This window comes from Sylvia atricapilla, chromosome 2 (genome assembly GCF_009819655.1).
Source record: "Sylvia atricapilla isolate bSylAtr1 chromosome 2, bSylAtr1.pri, whole genome shotgun sequence".
NCBI classification, from domain to species: domain Eukaryota; kingdom Metazoa; phylum Chordata; class Aves; order Passeriformes; family Sylviidae; genus Sylvia; species Sylvia atricapilla.
In genome coordinates, this window is record NC_089141.1 from 22,094,704 (window position 1) to 22,113,290 (window position 18,587).

General features: G+C 42.4%; 1 protein-coding gene across 3 annotated transcripts in view; it reads right to left on the reverse strand.

The window, feature by feature from the left end:
* Positions 1–18,587, reverse strand: part of LSAMP (limbic system associated membrane protein) — a 991,258-nt gene that overhangs the window by 144,127 nt on the left and 828,544 nt on the right. The window lies entirely within an intron of this gene.

Consider the following 18,587-nt stretch of genomic DNA (forward strand, 5'->3'; position numbering starts at 1 on the left):
CCACAGATGGTGTGGTGGGATGAGTCAGGGACAGCCTGGCTGACAGAGGAGCCCTGCCTCACCTTCATGAGGTGGTGAGAATACAGTGCCAGGTAACAGGATGACAATGGCAGCTGGAAACCCACTGTGTGTGTGCTGCTCTCATGGCTAGCACGGGTACCTCTTCTCCAAATCCCACTGCTTACAGCAGGAGGTGTGCAGCCATTATGAGATATGTTATATTGTGATGCCTTCAGGCAGAGAAACTCTGCCAACAACCAGCTACTTGCTCTGGAGGAACAGGGAGAATGCAACTTTTTTTTTTTTTTTTCCCTTTTATGCCCTGTGGATGAGGTGCAACCTATTTTTTTAACCTATTTAAAGACTTTGATACTGCTGTCTGTCACAGTATTTGACTATCTTGCACAACTGTCAGCAGTAAGTTGTCTATGGAAATCCCCAACAGTTTTTGTGGGGCCCTAGACAGGCCAAGGCAAACCTAACATAAGGAGTTATTTACTTCCTTCTCATCTTAGCATTGGTTGTTGAACTTCAGCAGTTTTTGGAGCAAACACAATGGTTTTGAGTGTGTGCTGTTTGCACCCCAAACAAGGAAGAAGTAGAACCTCTCAGGCAGTCCAGCTCCAAAGGATAGCAAAAGAGGACTGAGAGCCTTGCATTGCCAAACACCAGAAGATCAGGTGTTAGCAACCCCAAATCTCCTAGGGAAGTGGAAACGTTGGACCTGAGTTTCTCAGAGAGCTCTCTCCCTGATCATTTCTAAGCCTTACTGCTGACACTACAGTACTGTATGTAGAGCTCCAGTTAAGGGGGTGGAGGCATCTATCTTCTTATGGCCAGGAGTTGCCTAGAGCTCTATTGGCTCAAGAAACAGGATGCTTCTTTATAACTAAAGAATCAAAACTGTTTTAAACTCAAGAGACAGAATTTACAATCCAAATTTCCACCCCAACCTTCACTGGTATAATGGTAAAACACTGAATAAAATCCCAACAACATGCTAGACTCCCTTCCCTGTGCTGAATGTCCTCTTGGGAAACCCTTGAGGATAGACAGCAAGACAGAGAAAAATGCTTCTAATAATGTCTTATAATACATGAAGCAAGCTGCACCAATATGCAAGGCTCCCTCTGATGCTTAAAACTGAACTGGACTTTTTAGTGCTCAGCCAAAGAAAGACTGGGAGTCCCACAAGCACCTTATTAGTGATAGACAGTAATGTGAAAGAAGCTGTTTTATCTCAGGTTACTCAAAACCTTTAATGCTGATCCAGCTCTCCTCCTGCTTACACAAACATAACCCTATTTGTGTTTCCAGAGGTAATCAGAATCAGGCTGTCGGTAGAGGCATAAACACAATTTTCTTAAGAAAACAAACTACAGAAGAATTTACACATCAATTTTAAGCTGGCAAGGGTGGTGGTTCCGTTAATTTACTCTCCCAAAATAAAACATTTAATGTAAGCATTCCTGGAAGTCTTTGAGGCCAGGCTGGATGGGGTTTTGAGCAACCTGGTCTACTGGAAGGTGTCCCTGCCTATGGCATGGGGGTTGGAACTAGATGATCTTTAATGTCCTTCCTAACCCAAAACATTTGGATTCTACGATTCTATTATTTTTCACCTAACCCCACAGTCAACAAATAGAGAGGGATTTTGAGAGGCTGATTCATTCAAAGTGTTTCGAGACGTCCTCGGGTTAGACATCTATTTGAAGGATACAGCTTACAGTGAGGTAAGTCCCACGCAAAATTTGCACAATCACATAGGTTGTACTGGCAGTGTGCTAGGGATGACCACGCCCGTGTCCTCACCAGTTCAGCATAGTCCCCATGCACCTGAAGAGCACGGGCAAAGCCAGATGCTGGGGTCATGGTTCATCAGCAGCCCTGGATATGGTAAGCCAGATCTAGGGTCCATGCAGGAAAACAAGGCCATGGATAAAGTTAGAGATGTGCTACCTAGCACCCAGGTCCTAGGTCCATCCAAGAGGTGGCACCAGAGTCCCAGCTGAAGACAGAAACACCTAATATGCCAGTCCAGACCTGAGCTTACATGGAGACCCTGGACACAGGGTAGATGGATACCCCTGCAGAGACTAGTCAAGGTCCAGTTAGTGCACTGAGGGTTCCGGATGACAATGCATTTCCTGAAGAAATAAAAATGGCTCTCTATAGGAAGAAAGATGTTGCACCTGCCCAGAAAACCAAACAAGGCACATAGCATCTCCATCTCCAGCCCAACATCAACTTTTGTGGGAATAAAAATATCCACTTGGGATGCATTTAGTTATACTAATGTCTTTCCTCTCTAAAGGTATAGTCACTGCAAGTACTTTATATGCAGAATGACTAATTGGAATGAGCTGTGCAATTTTCAGCTTAAACCAGCTCCTTTATGCTCAACATCCGCCCAACATCTAATGACACAGTTTATATTTTCATTGAGGATTCAGCATCCGGGCGAAACAGAGAAAGCTTTACGAGTCTTCACTCTAAGTCAATTAGAATTTAAATGTAGGTTGAATGTTAGGGAGAAGAATGGGACCTGCAGCAATTCAGATCTCAGATGTTCATGTACTCTAGAGACAGAAGAATCATTTGCACACTTATTCTATCTTCCAGGGCTGGGGGCATTCGGAAAGGCAGGTTTGTTCTCTGCTGCATATCTAATAGTGTTTTGGACAACTAGTCTTTAAACTTTCTGGGAAATGACTCTTCTACCTTTGCCCTTGGGAGGCTATTTCACAGCTGAATACATCCCATTCCTGATTTGCTCTTGCTAGTCCTAGCTATGACCTCCACAGAGGAGTACACACCTTCTTTAAATACTTGGCAAATCTGATAGATGTTTGAGGGTGTTTTTGCACCTATATCCAATCCAACACACCCCAGCACTGGTCTGGAAAACATCAGGAGCATCTGTGAAGTCAGTGGAATTGCACTGATATAAACCAGATCTCAACTACTACATGGACATATACCTGTACACATGTATGTCTGTCACCCACTACCAGAAGTATCACTTACAATCTAAACTACTTTCTTCTTTTTCCCTTCTCCACTCCCTCTGCTGCTCATTAAAACTTCTCTCTCCCACCTAGAATGGTGAAGAGTCAGCAGGCTGCCCAGGTAGCATTAGCTAATGGGAACTGACAGCCTGCCACCATTTTCTGAAGGCTTATGTTTTGATACCTGTCTGTCTTCCAGCCTGACTAATTCTTGGAAGACTTTTATCACAGGGAGATTGACCTCAGGCAGGAGACATTTTGTGTCACTGTGAACAACTGAAATGAAGACACGATGGGGATGGCAAGAACTCACTAGCAGCAAAAGGCAAGGAGAAGAAAACTGACGTATGACAAGAATATCTGCTTTGCCATTGGCAGTGATTGGTCCTCTAATGAATGAATCAACTGAAGAACCTGCACCGTGGCATATTTTGAGACCCTGTAAGAGGCAACATTAACTGATGATAAAGTAAACTGCTATTCGAGTTATGAGAAGTATTTTCCCACTGATTTACAACAGTCTGGGATCCAATTAGAGAGTTCTTCTGCCAACTAGTGCCTTGTGAGGTTCATATGCTGCCTCAAAATGGCTTCTGGGGACGCAGTCTGGAATACCTCTGGTACTTGGGTTTTGGCACAGTAATTTTTACTACCTTTTACTGCAGAGATGTCGAAGTAAAAAAAAAGTTAAAATGTTCACAGCATGGATACTTGTTCATACCTAAAGAAAGTAAACAATTCTGTTGTTGTACTTCCCTGCTGAGGTGCAGTGTCCCACATGAGCCTCACTCTCGAGGATTCACTATTCTCTTTATTTCCCAAGCTCAACATTCCTGTCTGAACTATCTTCTTAAAGATACACTTCAGTCTCCACTCCAGCTGAAAGGCACAACCTTCTCAAGAATCACAAATTTCTTCCTGTTTGAGGCTTCTGAGGCTGCCATGAAAGGAAAAAGGTATTCATAAAAAAAAAAAAATTCCTTCCCTCCCTGCATGGTATCAAGTGTGCTCCAGATATGCCTTTCAAAAAAATCAGGTCACTGTGCTGTTACCTCTATAGTACTGTGTTGGAAAGCTCCTGAGAAGGCATGACTGTACACCTCCTAAGACCTCAGGACACCTCTTTCTATCAGTGGTCTGAGCTTGCCTTTCTAGAACAGGCCAATGGCTGAATGTCCCAGATCAAGGAGGAACAGAAACTACAAAAAATTGGGAAGTACAGCATCCAAGACAATTTTCTATTTCAGGTGTTCCCTTCATGTCAGACACTGTCTATGCATTTTGCCTGAGTGCCCTCTAGATCCTTAAGAAGTCTTCCTGAATGTAAAACTTACATTTAGTCAAGCAACTGCCCCTCATGGGGAGCTCTGGATCAAAAATTTTAATGAGAACTGATATAAAGCTTTTATCTCCACAGATTTCTCCCCAGAATGATGAATGCTATTGCCACTTCCCTCCAAACTGAATGTCCATGCATTGTATTTAGCCCTTCTATTTGGAGATCTCTCTCCGCATCAATTATTCTGCTTTGGCTTATCTGTTGGATTTATTACATTCCCCAGGAGACATGATGCCTCTTAGATGGTTTCCTGACAGATGCCTACAAGAAATTTACCCTTACAGATTCTCTTCCTCAAACTGGGTGGCACAATATCAGTAGTCTCAGTTTGTCCTCAGTAACTTCAAATGAGCTTGCAGCTTCTGACCAAGAATATGTGCTCACTGTTTCATTAGTGGGACAGCAGACACTTAGCAACATAAATGGTGCCTTGAGCATTAGGATTTGCTTCCTTAAAGATGGGTATCACTCACAATGGGCTGTAACAATGTCTGGAGAGGCCAAGTGGCTGCTAGCAGCAATGAATAAGGAATTAACAAGTAGCTGGACAGAGCTGCAAAACTGCAGTTCAAATTCATACAATGCTGAGGGAGGCCTATCTCTGAGATGGTGGTTTAAGCTCATCTTGAGATATGGGAATTAGGGCTAGCATAGAAGAGAAATTGCAATTTTTGTGTATTACCCAACGCTGTTCACTCATCCCTGCAATCATCCAACATGCCCTAATTGCTTCAGTATGTTCCTGCAAAACAGAAACCGAGAGTGACTTGGTCAGAGACAAAGACACAGATCTAAGATGTGCAGAGAAGCAGTCGTCCGATAATGATGACCAGCTGTCACAGGCAGCAGAAACCTCCTGGCACTTGGCACCGGTGAATTTTCAAATACCCGATGGTTGCTGCTACCCCATTAATTGTGGGCACTTTGCCCAGTCTGCATTCCTGAACAGCTTTTTTCTTCTCTTCCCCTTCTCTCTTCCTCGCAGACTTCTAACACAGTTAATAAAAAATTTATCGAGGCAATGAAATAAACACCGATTTGATTTGATCTGGGAGCCAAAGAGAGGAGTTTCTGCTCTTCAGGTGCAGACTGGAGAGTTTCTGCAATTGCTGTCAGAAACGTGCCCACAAACTCAGTATGATTAGATAAACGGAGATGGAGAGGAGATTTTTGTTTCTTTGGAAGGTGGAAAGTTTGTTTGTTGGGTTTTTTAAAGGAGTGGAAAGGACTGGGAGACCAGACTGCAGTGTATCCTTGAACACGAGGAAGAAGAGGATTACACATTGAAATCCATAGAAGACAATGTACTTTGAAGCACCAGACATGGACACATGGCAACACCCAGCACTGATATGCAACAGGCACTGCAGCTGCCGAGAACTGCATGTGCAAGTCAATAAAATACCCAGAGTTTCTTTTCTAAATCTTACATAGTTCTACCTTCAGGGAGAAGAAAGAAGACCGTAATAAGCACTTGGGTCTAGCATTAGTGATATCTCAAAGGAGTTCAAGGACTAGAGAGATGGGGCGGCAGGAAATCTGGGAGAAAAATTAAGTACCCTGGAACACTTGGGCTAGAATAGCAATACACATCTTGTGAAAAATTTAGCCTGTGCCTCAGGCTGTGCTGGGCTGGTGGCAGAAAGAGCAGAAATCTTTTCAGGAGAGTCCCTTACCCTCTGGCTCAGTGGGAGAGAGCAGGCAGGAGTATCCAATCAAGGAGATTGCAACCCTTCCCTGGGAGAACTTATATGAATTTATGTCAGGCTTATAGCAAGAGATTTGGAGGGGAATGCAGCTGCCCTTTGCAAGGACAGGTAAATATGTCAGGGATTATAACTGAAAGCATTGTCCAGTAAAGAACAGATTATAGACTAAAACAAAGGGTATTGTTATGCTATTTAATGTCACACAGTGCAGGTTATGGCGAGAGGAATAGTCAAGACCTGTCAATGCAGCTGAGAACACAGACTGTGGGTAATGACAGAGTCTCCAGAACCAGTTTTTTATGTGGTTTCATCTTTCCTGCATAGACATACAAGGTGGATTCATACCACCAAATTTTAGATGTTGAAAAGTTTGCTGTGTAAATCTAAATTAGTAATTTACATTCCTCTTGTAGATCAAAGTTAAAGGGACTTCTGGGGGATGATCTATCACGTTGTCTCAAGGCAGACAGCAGAGAGTCAGATGCCATTTTCTCACAACAGACTACAGACGAGGGCCAGATGACTAGTTTAAATTTGTGTTACTAGCACTCAGACATCTGAGATTTAGTGTGATGAATCTCAGCTGCAGTGCACCACTTCTGTTTGCAAGACCAAGTGTCCATACAAGGACAAGAGATGCAACACCTTCAGAAAATCATACTTAAAATACTAAGTGACAGATGTTTATCTCTTGACTTGGGTTCTAGTCCTGTCTCTCATAAGGTCCCTGTGCAATTTATTTTGCAGAACCACACAACTCCCTGGATTTGTTAAGAAGAGATACATTTTTATGACCTTGAATGGCAAAACCTATACTACCAATGTGGTTTGTTCTCTTTTGCTCCAGAGAGCAAGCCACAGTCTCTTGGTTTTTTTTGCTCCAGTCCTTTGGACAACTATGGGTACAACCATGAGATCACTCTCAGGCTCTTTCCCAGAATGAACAACTGCCTCCCCTCTCAGAGCAGGAGCAGGCAGAGCTGATACAGACAGCAGACTCCAGACATGCAGATGATGCCAAGTTCAGCTTCCTTAACCAGTGACAGTCCTCCAACACCAACCCCACTGACCCCAGGCTTTCACATTCCACCATACATCCTTGTGCCATGGAACACACACTCTGGCATCATGTTATAAAAGCACCAATCTGCCAAGGGCTGTGTCCCAAGGGCTGTGTCCCAGCCCTTGCTTTATTTTAGGTACTTCTAACCAGAAAATATAACAAACTAAGCAACCAAAAAAGAAGCATGTCTCAAGGCCACAGGGAACACAGAGGAGACTAGCCCTCCCTAGTGGTCCTCAACGTAGTGGGGACACGTTCCATCCATTCCAAAAGGCAGTGCCATAAAGTAGCACGAGCATGAGCCAGTCTGTTCTACCTAGCCTGGAGTCCAGGGCTTTCCCTGATACTAGCCACACAGGACATACAGGCAAAACCAAGGTGTCTACCTGAATTATGAAGGCGGTCCACAGGCTTTACACAGCTATAAGTATTCTCCTGGAAACCAAATATGCCATGAATTATGTGAAATATATTGACAATAGTTAAAAACACAGTAAGAGAAGCAGTCACTGCTACCCTGTTAGCTCTCCCTTCAAACAGGATCATGATGGGTGATATCCCTACAAACTTTGGTTCTTAACCTCATTTTGTAGGTCAACAAGTGGATTAATCTTTCAGGTAAAATTGTGAATTGGGAGCTCTATGCAGTCATAATCCCTAAAATCATAGCTGGATTTGTATAGTCAAGGTCATAAGGCTTCTACTTTGCACAGTCTGTTCTGTAGCTATTTGGGGAGATTTATCATACTTATTCCCAAAGACTTTTTTTTTTTTTTTTAACATTCAAAACAGGAACATACCCAAAAGTCACATTCCCATCAGTCTAACAAGGGGACAATCATTTTGAAGAGACTCTCCAGAATACAGCTGCTGCTGCAGCACCTGCGTGAGGGCCATGTGGAATTGCGGCTTAGGATCTTGCTTCTTGGCTTCTCTCCCTGCAAAAGGCTCCTTACTCTTTTACTTTGCCTGTCTACACTTAACACATTAATGACATACTTGCTGTATACCAAAGCTGAGAGCTGATCCTCCCAGTTAACAAAACTTGAGGAGAGGGCCCAGTCACCCACTGACTCAGAATAGAGTTTACAGCACTCTAGCCCTAACACAGCACATCTTCTGGTGACACAGCTCTGGTCTCCTTGCTGGGAATTTTCTCAAAGCACCAAACAGTGCTACCAACCTCTCTTATGACCAAGCCAACCGTAGGCAGGTGCCCCAGGCCCCCACATCACCTGTACCCTATGCAGAGCTGAGTATCCACATGCCCAGACAGTGTGAAAACAAACTCACTCATCCTGCAATGAGTCTCACAAGTTGAGGGCACTTAAAGGTGAGATGCCATTATGTTCAAATCCTTGCACCAGGACAGTCCTTTCTGCACATATTCAAAGGGAGTGCCTCCTTACCTTATCAAGGCAAAAGGCTTTTCTTATACTGATGATAGAGAAGACACAGAAAGGAATAAAAAAATAATAAATAGGCTGCCAGAGGCCGAATTTTCACACCCCAAAATTAATTAATCATTCCAATTAAAATATTTGCCCTAAATTAAAACTTATCACCAAAATGCAATTCTTGTTTCATTAAAGAGGACATCCCTAGCTATCATTTTTTTTTCTCCACAGAATTTTTTAAAGGTAACCTTCATGGAATGGGGAAAAATACATTTGTAGTCTACTTTGCTGTTTGAGGAGCACCAATAGTTTTATTTCTGAAGAATAATTCCTCAGTCTTATATGTGTCCACATAACAAAGATATTCCTAGAAGATTTTATGAAAGACTGTTGAAGCGCAAGATCACACCATCAAATAGTCAATGTAAGGGAAATCTAATACACTAATATGGAGGGAAATTTAAAAGCAGCATCACTGAAGCCTCAGTAGCCTCTGGCTTTAGATACCAGAACTGAGAAAGCTCACAACCCTCATTTGGGGATTTCCAAAGGCCCTTTCAGGAAAAGGGGAGCAGACAAATGATGGCACTCCCAATGCATTTTTGAGAAACAATGGGATCTTTCAGACTTTCACACAACACTATCAAGCAGGGCTTGGTTCCTGCTACCAGAGCTGTGCTCATTGACAGCCTGAGCTGCGACAGGTAGAGACCCAGAACTGCCAGCAACAGTGGCCATGTGCTTGTGCACCCTCGGACTGATAACAGCAACCTTTGTTCCCTTCCCAGGAACAAACGTTTTCCTATTTTCTGCTGGAGAGTTAACACTTTTTAGCCTAATTTTTTTTAAAGACATTTTCAAAAGCTATGGTTGGATTTTGAGAAAGTGCTCTCTGTCTGAATAATCTGTAAATGGAAGCCATATGTCTAAGTATCTGTTTCCTTTTTGTCTATTTTGTTGTATGCACATTTGGTGAGTTATTTTTCCCCTCTAACTGTCACATCTTGGGCTTTGTTAAATTAAACTGCTATTCTGTAATTTTGTTGGTGTTTTTCTTATTCCCAAGCAGCCAACTACTGACATTTTAACAGCGATACAGGAAATGTGATATTAAGTAATTATTTTCTCAGAGTATTTCTTCCCTTTCTGGTGAGTAAGGAGCTGGAACTGGGGTAGCAATTTTAATGTTTCTTAAGATAAAAAACAAGAGCTGAAGGTCTTAAAAAATCATCAAAATCCAAACCCTGAAAACCTATTACCTCACACGATTTATCATTCGTTGTTTTGTGGAAAGGAGTGGGAGCCTTATCCTACCAGGCATAGCCTGCATACACACCAAAGGGACAGACTAGAGCTCTGTTCAGGAGTGATGAGGGCCAGCCCTGGACAGAGATAAATGGCAGGAGAACACAGTTACTGTGGGTCAGCTGAGGTTGAGCTGCACCATGCAGGCACAGGGATGTGCTAGAAGGCACAGCACAGACACCATGCCCACTTGCTTTTCCCCACTCTCATTTCAGAAACACCATCTCCTTATGTCCTTCCCCAAACAGACGATTTCTTTATTTCTGTAATTAATTCAAATTAAAGAATGAAATTGAAAGCTTTTAAGGTAGGAAAGAAATATGCTTCTTCCTTTAAGTCTTGATGTTGTTTTTGAACTGCTGGTTTGTTTTACAATCTGTTTCTAGCCAATTCCAATTTCAAATGAAATCTTGGCTCCAATGGAGCAAAATTCCCTTTAATTTCTGTGGAATCAAGATTTTGATCCAGGTTCTCATCCACTAACAAACAACTATGATGACTGTAGATGGCAACACAGCAGCCAAAACCAAAGAATATGAGCTGGTGGACCCCAGGAATCTGTAATTTCATCCTATGTGGAGTTTTGAGCATGGCAGATTTGCAGCATTGACTCAACTGGAACTGATGAAATAAGAAAAACAGCCAAAAGGAACACACTGTTCCATGAATGCTGGAATTGGAAGGTCTGGGTTACCACAGGTGCGTGCCCTAGGTCCTGTTGCCTCCTGCCTTCAGACCTCTTGGCTGCTTTTCGTCAAGGGGGCACCTGTGAACAGTAAAGCTACAGAAAAGGTTGATCTAGGTCAGAGAAATGTGGAATATAATTAACCTTAGCTATCACCCACAGTGCAAGTAAAGACACAAACTGACCCTAAAGTTTCTAATGGACACTAGCTACATATCTCTTCTCATAATTTTGTGTTAGAAATCCAAAGCTCCAGATAAGATCTTTTTGAGAATTTAAAAAAAACCACCAAAAAACAAAAACCCACAGATTTTTGCTAATTTTCAAGCTACTAAGCAGTTACAGGCCTGCTATATAAAATGAAAATGAATAAGATGTTTATTCTTGATTATACCAACAGTTCTTTCCTGCAAAGAAATCTCCAGAGAATGTGGTGAAAAATAAAATTCACTCACTACTGACAAGACACTGGCCATCATGGAGGGAACAGGCAATGGGAATCTATCACTTAAGACATCCAAGGGGACATGTCTTGTTGTGGGCCAGTTGGGCCAGATTTCAAGGCTTGCAACAAATCAAGGCAACTGTTATGCTACCACAGCCTTTTGTTTTTAAGCAGTGGGAGCAGGAACACACTTGGCCTTAAAATGGACTGATACGTGCAGTCTTGCAGCTAATGGTTATTTGTGCTCTCTCAAGGGTTAGCAGACTTGGTGGTGTACCTAAGTTCTTGCTGTGTTAGGAGCTAAAAAGAGAGAAAAATTATTGCCCTACTCCCCTGTCTTACAGTCCTAGCTAAGACTTGGGACTGCAGACTGAGACCATTGGACTGAGAAATAACAAGGCAAAACCATTCAAAGTACTTGTGTGAATCTAAAATCAGCTGATCAGACAAAATCACACAATATCAGCTGGTACCACCCTGAAGAGTCAACTCAAGCTAAGCTGATTTATATCACTAAGGACTTGGAATATCGTATCAAGATCCTTCCTCCCAGCCACAGGAAAGTATTCTGTGTGTTTTGTGCTATACTTCTTTCTTGAAAATGAGTAAGCATTTTTTGAAGTACTCTGTTTTTGTCTCCTGCCTGCACCTGCAAAGCAAGCAGCAAAATACTTCCAGAAAAGCCTCCTGATTTATGCGCTAAGAAGCGCTAAGCTCCTACCAATATAACAGAGCCAAAGCCTAAGCTGCATCGTATCATTCCAGCCATGCCTGGAGATAGGAAAGCAGGAGTCAAGAGGCATCAGGACACCAGGGGGATGCAATAAAAGTACTACATGGGGAGTGAAAGGAAATTCCTTGGTAACTTATGAAACACCAGGTGCCTTTTCCTGCACTTTATGAGTTTGCCAAAACAAAACAGCGCAGAAAACCTAGAAAAACCACCACTAATACTACTGTGTGCCTGACATTCTGGAATTATTTTTCTGGTAGAAATGTATGGCCTATGGAAAGCGCAAAAGTGGTGCAGCAAGATCTAACGTGCTTTAGTTGCCCAAGACTATTCTTTGCGCTCTCAGCTTATTTTTCCCACCAAACTGCTGTCACTCCCTTCCAAGTGTATTTGACTTCTCTCTTCCAGTCCCTGTAATAACCTGAATTTATCTCCCCCCTTAAATCTATTTTTTTTTTCTCCTCCCCACCATTCCCAGTAAAATGATCAAAAAGATCATTTTTGAAAATTCATATTCCCATGTTATCTCATTATTCTTTGCAACAGCATGCCAAATACACTGTCATTTTCCCATTGGTGCTGTGTCCCGAAAAAAACAAAGTGGTCGGTGCTTGCTCTTACCTACTGAATGCTCCCTGGAATGAAAAACACTACAGTGCTAGTGCTCAGAAAGATCCCTCCGATTTCTGGGCTCTGTGCCCACAAAGCAGGGAAGCCAACATTTCTCAGAGAACAGCATCTGACTCCAACATCCTTGCTATCTAGATAGCGAAGGAAAAATAGCTTCACTTCTCTTCAAACTGCTCTGCTTCCAGCGCTGGCCAAAGAGGTGGGAAAGGCCAAGAATGCCAGGAGAAGGTGGGCTCCCACCACAGATCTGCTGAGTTCAAGACCAGCCTGGCTCCAATCTCTCAGCAACCCACCACAAGCGATGACAGCTATCAATGCTGTATTCTGGCAGGAATAAACAGCAGTGAGAATTGACAGAAAGAGGTGTGGAAAGGCTAAAAGGATGCATGGCTCCAAAAGGACTGCTCAGACTGGAGACCCCCTTACAGCCAGGGGAGAGACAATGACATTTCCACTGGTCAATCTGTCTGATGAATTTTGGATGGCTACTTAAGGATGAACTAGAGTGTGCCTGAGAAAAGTCTTGTCTCCTCACAACAAAGGGAGTCCAAGACAACCCACAGCAATAGTAACATTTACATTTTGTCAGAAGAACCTCATTCTGAATCAGATGCCAAGCTGGTGATTGCCAGAAACTACCTCCACTTGATATCTGACTTCAGGCCCCTAGAAAACATATTCTTGTGCCGTGCATCAGTTCTGCTTAGCAATGTTTCTCACAATCCCAAAGTCCAAAGCACCACCCTTCCCTATTGCTGTCCTCAGAAATGAGGGCAAGGGCTGGGCAAACCACAAAGTCACAGAGTTGCTTAGGTTTGAAAAGCCCTTTAAGATCATCAAGTTAAGCCAGCACTGCCAAGTCCACCACTAAACCATGTCCCTAAGTGCCACATCTACACATCTTTCAAATTCCTCCAGAGATGGTGGACAACACCCTCCCACATCGGCCCTAGACCCAGCTCTAACCAAGAGGCAAAGCAGTTTGTGTTGGGGAAGCCAGACTGGCCTCAGCTGCCTGTGTGGGTAAAGGATCTTTCTGTGCTGTACCAGTCACCAGCACAAAGTCTAATTTCAGGAGAGTGGACTGAGAGGGTGCACAGCTAATTCACTCATAGAGTTAATAATAATCTCTCTATGGTTAAATCCCAGCATCAACAAATACATCTTTATATCATGTTGAAACAATGACCAGTGAGTCTGAATCTTTGAAAGCAAAGAGCACTACAAAGGCAATTCATAATGGAGAAAGGCTACACTCTGTACTTCTTTTCACACACTGATGCCTATCAGTTAGAAAGAAAACTGTAGGATTTGGCCTTAGCTGCTGTGCACTTGACTTTGCGTTTGTCATTTGGGCTGGCCAGTAAACAAGCACTCCTCTTTGTGACCATTTGCTGCTGACATTTCCAAATTTGTTTCTGTTTTGCCAAAATGACAAAGCCCTCAATTTTTTTCATGAAATAAACATTAAACGAAGGGAGAGCACACAATCTTTACAATCAACAACTGGGAATCACAAGAAATGTTATTGAGTCAGCAGAAATCCCAAGCTGTGAGTGAAAGTGTGAATGTAAAGCTCTTCATGCCTCAGCTGAGTATGGTTAGGTTTTAGATGGGCTGTGGTAATGCAATACCTTTTTGTCTTCATAATTTTGACCAGAAAATGCACCTCAGACCTGTAAAACCTTCTTGATCAAATTTTAATCAAATTCAAAACCAATGGAATGTTTTTGGTTCACTGAAAATCACAACTTACTCCATTCACACTGATGTCTATATGTAAAGGCTCTGGACAGCAACAACTTGCTTCCTCCTACTAGAGTTACTTCTCCAGATTGACTTGGATAGGGCTAGGAAATTTAAACAATTCTTTATGGCAGAAATTTTTAAACCTCAAGATCTCTATGCCCTTGTGCCTGTCATTCGAATGTGACAAGTAAAAACCATAGGATTTTTTCACTGTTATCTAATGCCTGAGAAGGGCTTGAGGATAGAATGCTAAAAGAACAAGAACCCAAAGTAATGCTGGGAACAGGGCAACCACTGTGTACCTGTTATGATTCAATTCTCCTGGAACACATCACTCAACATACTGGAACAAATGATTAGACATCCCATTTATAAGCACCAAGAGGGTAATAATGGAGTAAAGGGAAAAAAAAAAGCAATGCACTTTTGGCAAACACATATCATGCCATCCCAGCCTCATTTCCCTTCTTTTTTGTAGGATAGCTGGCATAGCAGATAATGTAGAAGCAATATGTGTGATTATGTAATATATCTTGACTTCAGAAGACCTGACAGTCTTCAACAAGCTAAGAGAATACGATAGATGTTAAATCTCCATCAGGATGCTTCAAAGAGCTGCAATCAACAGATCGCTTTCCACCAGGGATGGAGGGTTTAGTGGGCTGCTGCCACAGTCTGCTTTTGTGTCCTGATCTCTTCCATGCTTTAATTAACACCTTCGTGATGGAACAGAAACAAACCACCTGACTTTTGTCGATCACACTGACTTGGGGGCAGTTGGAAGTGCTTTGGAGCCCAGGATCGTAAGTAAACTGGTCTCCATGGAGAGACCCACCAGATGACATCCAATAACAGTGAGCACAAAGCAGTGTTCTCAGGAAGGGGCGGGGGGGGAAACCAATTAATGTTCAAGTACAAAAGTGAAGAATCAGCTGCAGACCAGTAAGAGAGGATTAGAAACACAGAAAGACTAAATAAGTGAAAGCAGTGAGGCACTCATATAAAAAAAGCTAAATCTCATTTCATTCTGGAGTTAGGTAAGTGAAGTGTGATATGCAAAACATGGCTGGTACTTGTATCTGCATGATTGAATCCTAAACTGGAACTCTTGTTTTGGTTTTGGACAGTACATTTAAGGAAAACATGTAGACAAATCAAACAGTAGTGAAATATATGCCACAGGGGTTGAAAAAACATGACCTCTGGAAAGCAGTGAACCTGTTACCCTACACTAGAGATCTCTGAGACAAAGCGATTTCAGAGAGATAAAAGGCAGTTTTGAGGAAAAGGAGAAATAACCACTATGTGTTTTGGAAGGACCAGAAATAATTGGCAGCAAAATCAATTTGGATCTTATGTTAATAAAAGCTTTCCAAATGCAAGTAGAGTGAAATAATGGACATGCACCAGCTCTGCAGACACAGGGCAGCTTCAAAAAATACATGTATGGGGCATGTAGAGCTGATCCTCTTTTGATCAGACACCAGCAGAAATAACTGAGGTAGTAAACAGAAAGCTTTGGAACTGGCCATTATACCAAAACTGAAGCAGCACAAAATGCTTTGAGTGAGGTGGAGGCTCAGAGCAGTCTCTTGGTGTGTTCACCCCAGTGGAGAGAGCACCTGGTAACAACTGAGCTGGGCAGAGACAGCCCCCTCCAGTCCAGTGGACTGCAAGACACAGTGGTGCCCATCTGGGTCCAAAAGATGGGAGAGGTGGCCACAGATATACTAATAAATCTTTTGGCAGCAAATGCCTACTTCTACTAGCAGAGCTGGCTTTATGCTTCAAAACCCAGAAAGACTTATGAGGACAACTTTCTCTGCTTTTAGCTGTCCATGAAGTTCTGATTTTTTTAAAGTGTCATTTCATTACACCCCATTTAGACGTCTGCAATGTGCCCAGCTGAGAAGGATCTTATCCACAGACTTACACACTTAAGAGAAGAAAGGAGCAGACCAAGTAGGCTGTTTTTGCAGAGATTGGTGCTGGCTGACAAAGTAGAACTGGCTCTTCCCATGGAAATACTAAAGGACTCGAGCACATACATTAGAGAGGTGATGCCCTTTTTTCTGTGATACACTTCTGCAGCTCTGGCCAGCAGAGTTCACCAAACAGAGCTCACCCCAGGGAAAGGTGATTTTCTCAAGGCTGGAAAGGACCTGGTCCTAGAATGCAACTCCATTATATTGCAATGATCTAAACACAGCAAACACAGGACACACTGGAGTATGCCTACTTCAGCTGGCATTGTGGACATGGAGTGGTCTCCAGTTTTAAGGGCTCCAATAGCACTCTAGGATCTGCCTACCCACTTATTAGTCTTCGATATAACTATCCCATTTGTGTCGAGGAGTAATAGAAGTTGTGTTCTCACAGAGGCTAGACTGATGAGGGGGTTGAACTGGGAGAGATTAAGGATTTGTCTTTGGTAGTGGGGAGCAGAAGCATCAGTGACAACACTGAGTAAGAGGAGTAGGAAGCCTGGACAAGGCCTTAAACCAACCCACTGGCTCCAGGGCAGGAGCAGCTGTCGTTGCAGTATCTTTCACTGGCAAATCCAGGCATCAACCATGTGCACAAAGCTAGCAATGAGTCTCTGATCCTGGTTTGCATTTGTTTCCCTGACCTTGTTCAGAGGAGATCACTGACCATCATTCCAGAAATTCTCCTCCCAGATTACCAGGCAGACCAGCTGACCACTCTGTCATTTAATGTTTCAGGAGCTGTATTTTCTTTTATTTATTTTTTTTTTTTTTACATTTGGGATTGTCCAGAGCTTCAAATGGCCTATGTTTTGAAATGTATGAAGGCAAAAACAAGAGAAGTAAATAAACTACATAAAAATAAACCTAAATAGTTTAGCATGCCTCAATATCTAAACTTCTTTTAATTTGTACTAGTAGCAGGCTATTTTGCAGGCAGACAACCTGCAACTCCTAGAAAAATAGCAATAAATATAAGAAAATAATACTCTGAGACTACAGGGATTATTTTCTATCATACATTATTTTGTACTGAATTAGTTTTATTAGTTAAGATTATTTCTAAATGTTTTTAAAATGAGACTAACTCTTCCAAATTGTAAAGGATTTTGTATTTATATTTTTTTTTCCAGATTAAATTTAATGTTAGGAGAATTAAAGCTATGAGTTTCACTTATTACAAGATTATACAGTCAGCACAATACCACAATGGGGGTTTTTATGAAATCTGTGGCAAGTATTAGAACAAAGATTACCCACAGATACCTTATTTACAGGCATCTAGAGTTTAGGAGTGTCAAAACCTAAATTTTCTCATTTCAGAAAGGTGGCAGTAGTTCAGAGCCAGATACCCACGTATTTAAGTGAAAGCTAAGCTAGAGAACTCAATTTTGCTGCTTAGGCCCATATCTAATAGGCACAAATAAAATTAATAATACATATGCATGGCTCTAGAATTCATTTGTCCCTGTATTTTTCTTGACAGGTAAATGGAAATTGTGTGCTGTGAGATTTCACCAGCAATAAACCACCTACAGAGTGCTGGCTCTGCTCTGCTGTAGCGAGGCAGGGTACACCTCCAGGGCTGGGGAATGCATTTCCCATAGCAAGAATTCAGCCAAGCTAGGAGAGCTGCTCTCTGTGGGGGCATGGGCCACTCTTCCTGCTGCTGGGGGAGGATTCTGGGCAAGAAAACCAACCAGGGGCCTTCTGGCTTACTACACCTGTGTGTAAAGCAACACATCTGATGACATGTCTGGACTTCTTCACCTTGCAGATAAACACTTGGGATGCTACTTAGCCCCACAGTTTGCCAAGCAGTGCCAGCAAGAGGAAAAAGTCCATTCCTGAGTGCATTCATAATCAGAGCAATTCAAAAACCTGCAGGGGGAAATAAAATCTGGAGCTCAATGGGTTACTAGACAAATCAGGAGAAATAAAAAATTCCTGCCTGAAGGATAATATGGAAGTTGAACATATCTGTAATGTATCAAGCACATTCATACATATCTATCACCTAAGCTGCTCTGTAAATATTTTAGATAAATAGACAGATAGATGAAATGACATGAAGATTAAAAGCAAAACTAAACAAAACTGGGTAACCTCACAAATTTAGTGTTCCGGTCTGGACAGGATAGAACAAGTAAACTCACTAACGACCTTACCAATAATTGGTGAACTCTTTAATTTGTTTACTCTCTGTTGTGCCATGAATGCAGGCAGACAGATAGGACAACGCTAGTTTGCCAAGTTTCCTTTCCTTGTAACACACTCAGGAGAAGGGTAGCTAAAAAAGAGAGGGCGACATAAGGCACGTCCCTCAGGTACCTGGTTTCACACATGCCTAGTGATGGTGCACCCTGCAAACCAATGACCCAGCATGCAAAAACTCACAGGAAAATTAATTCCTTTGCCTGGCAAAGAGTTGACTATGGAAGGCAAAAAAACCCACAGTACAGTAGCTTGTTGACACAAGAAAAAAGAAAGGAAACCTGAGAAAGGAGGAGGCAAAGAAACCAGAGATGTCTCTGGGAAG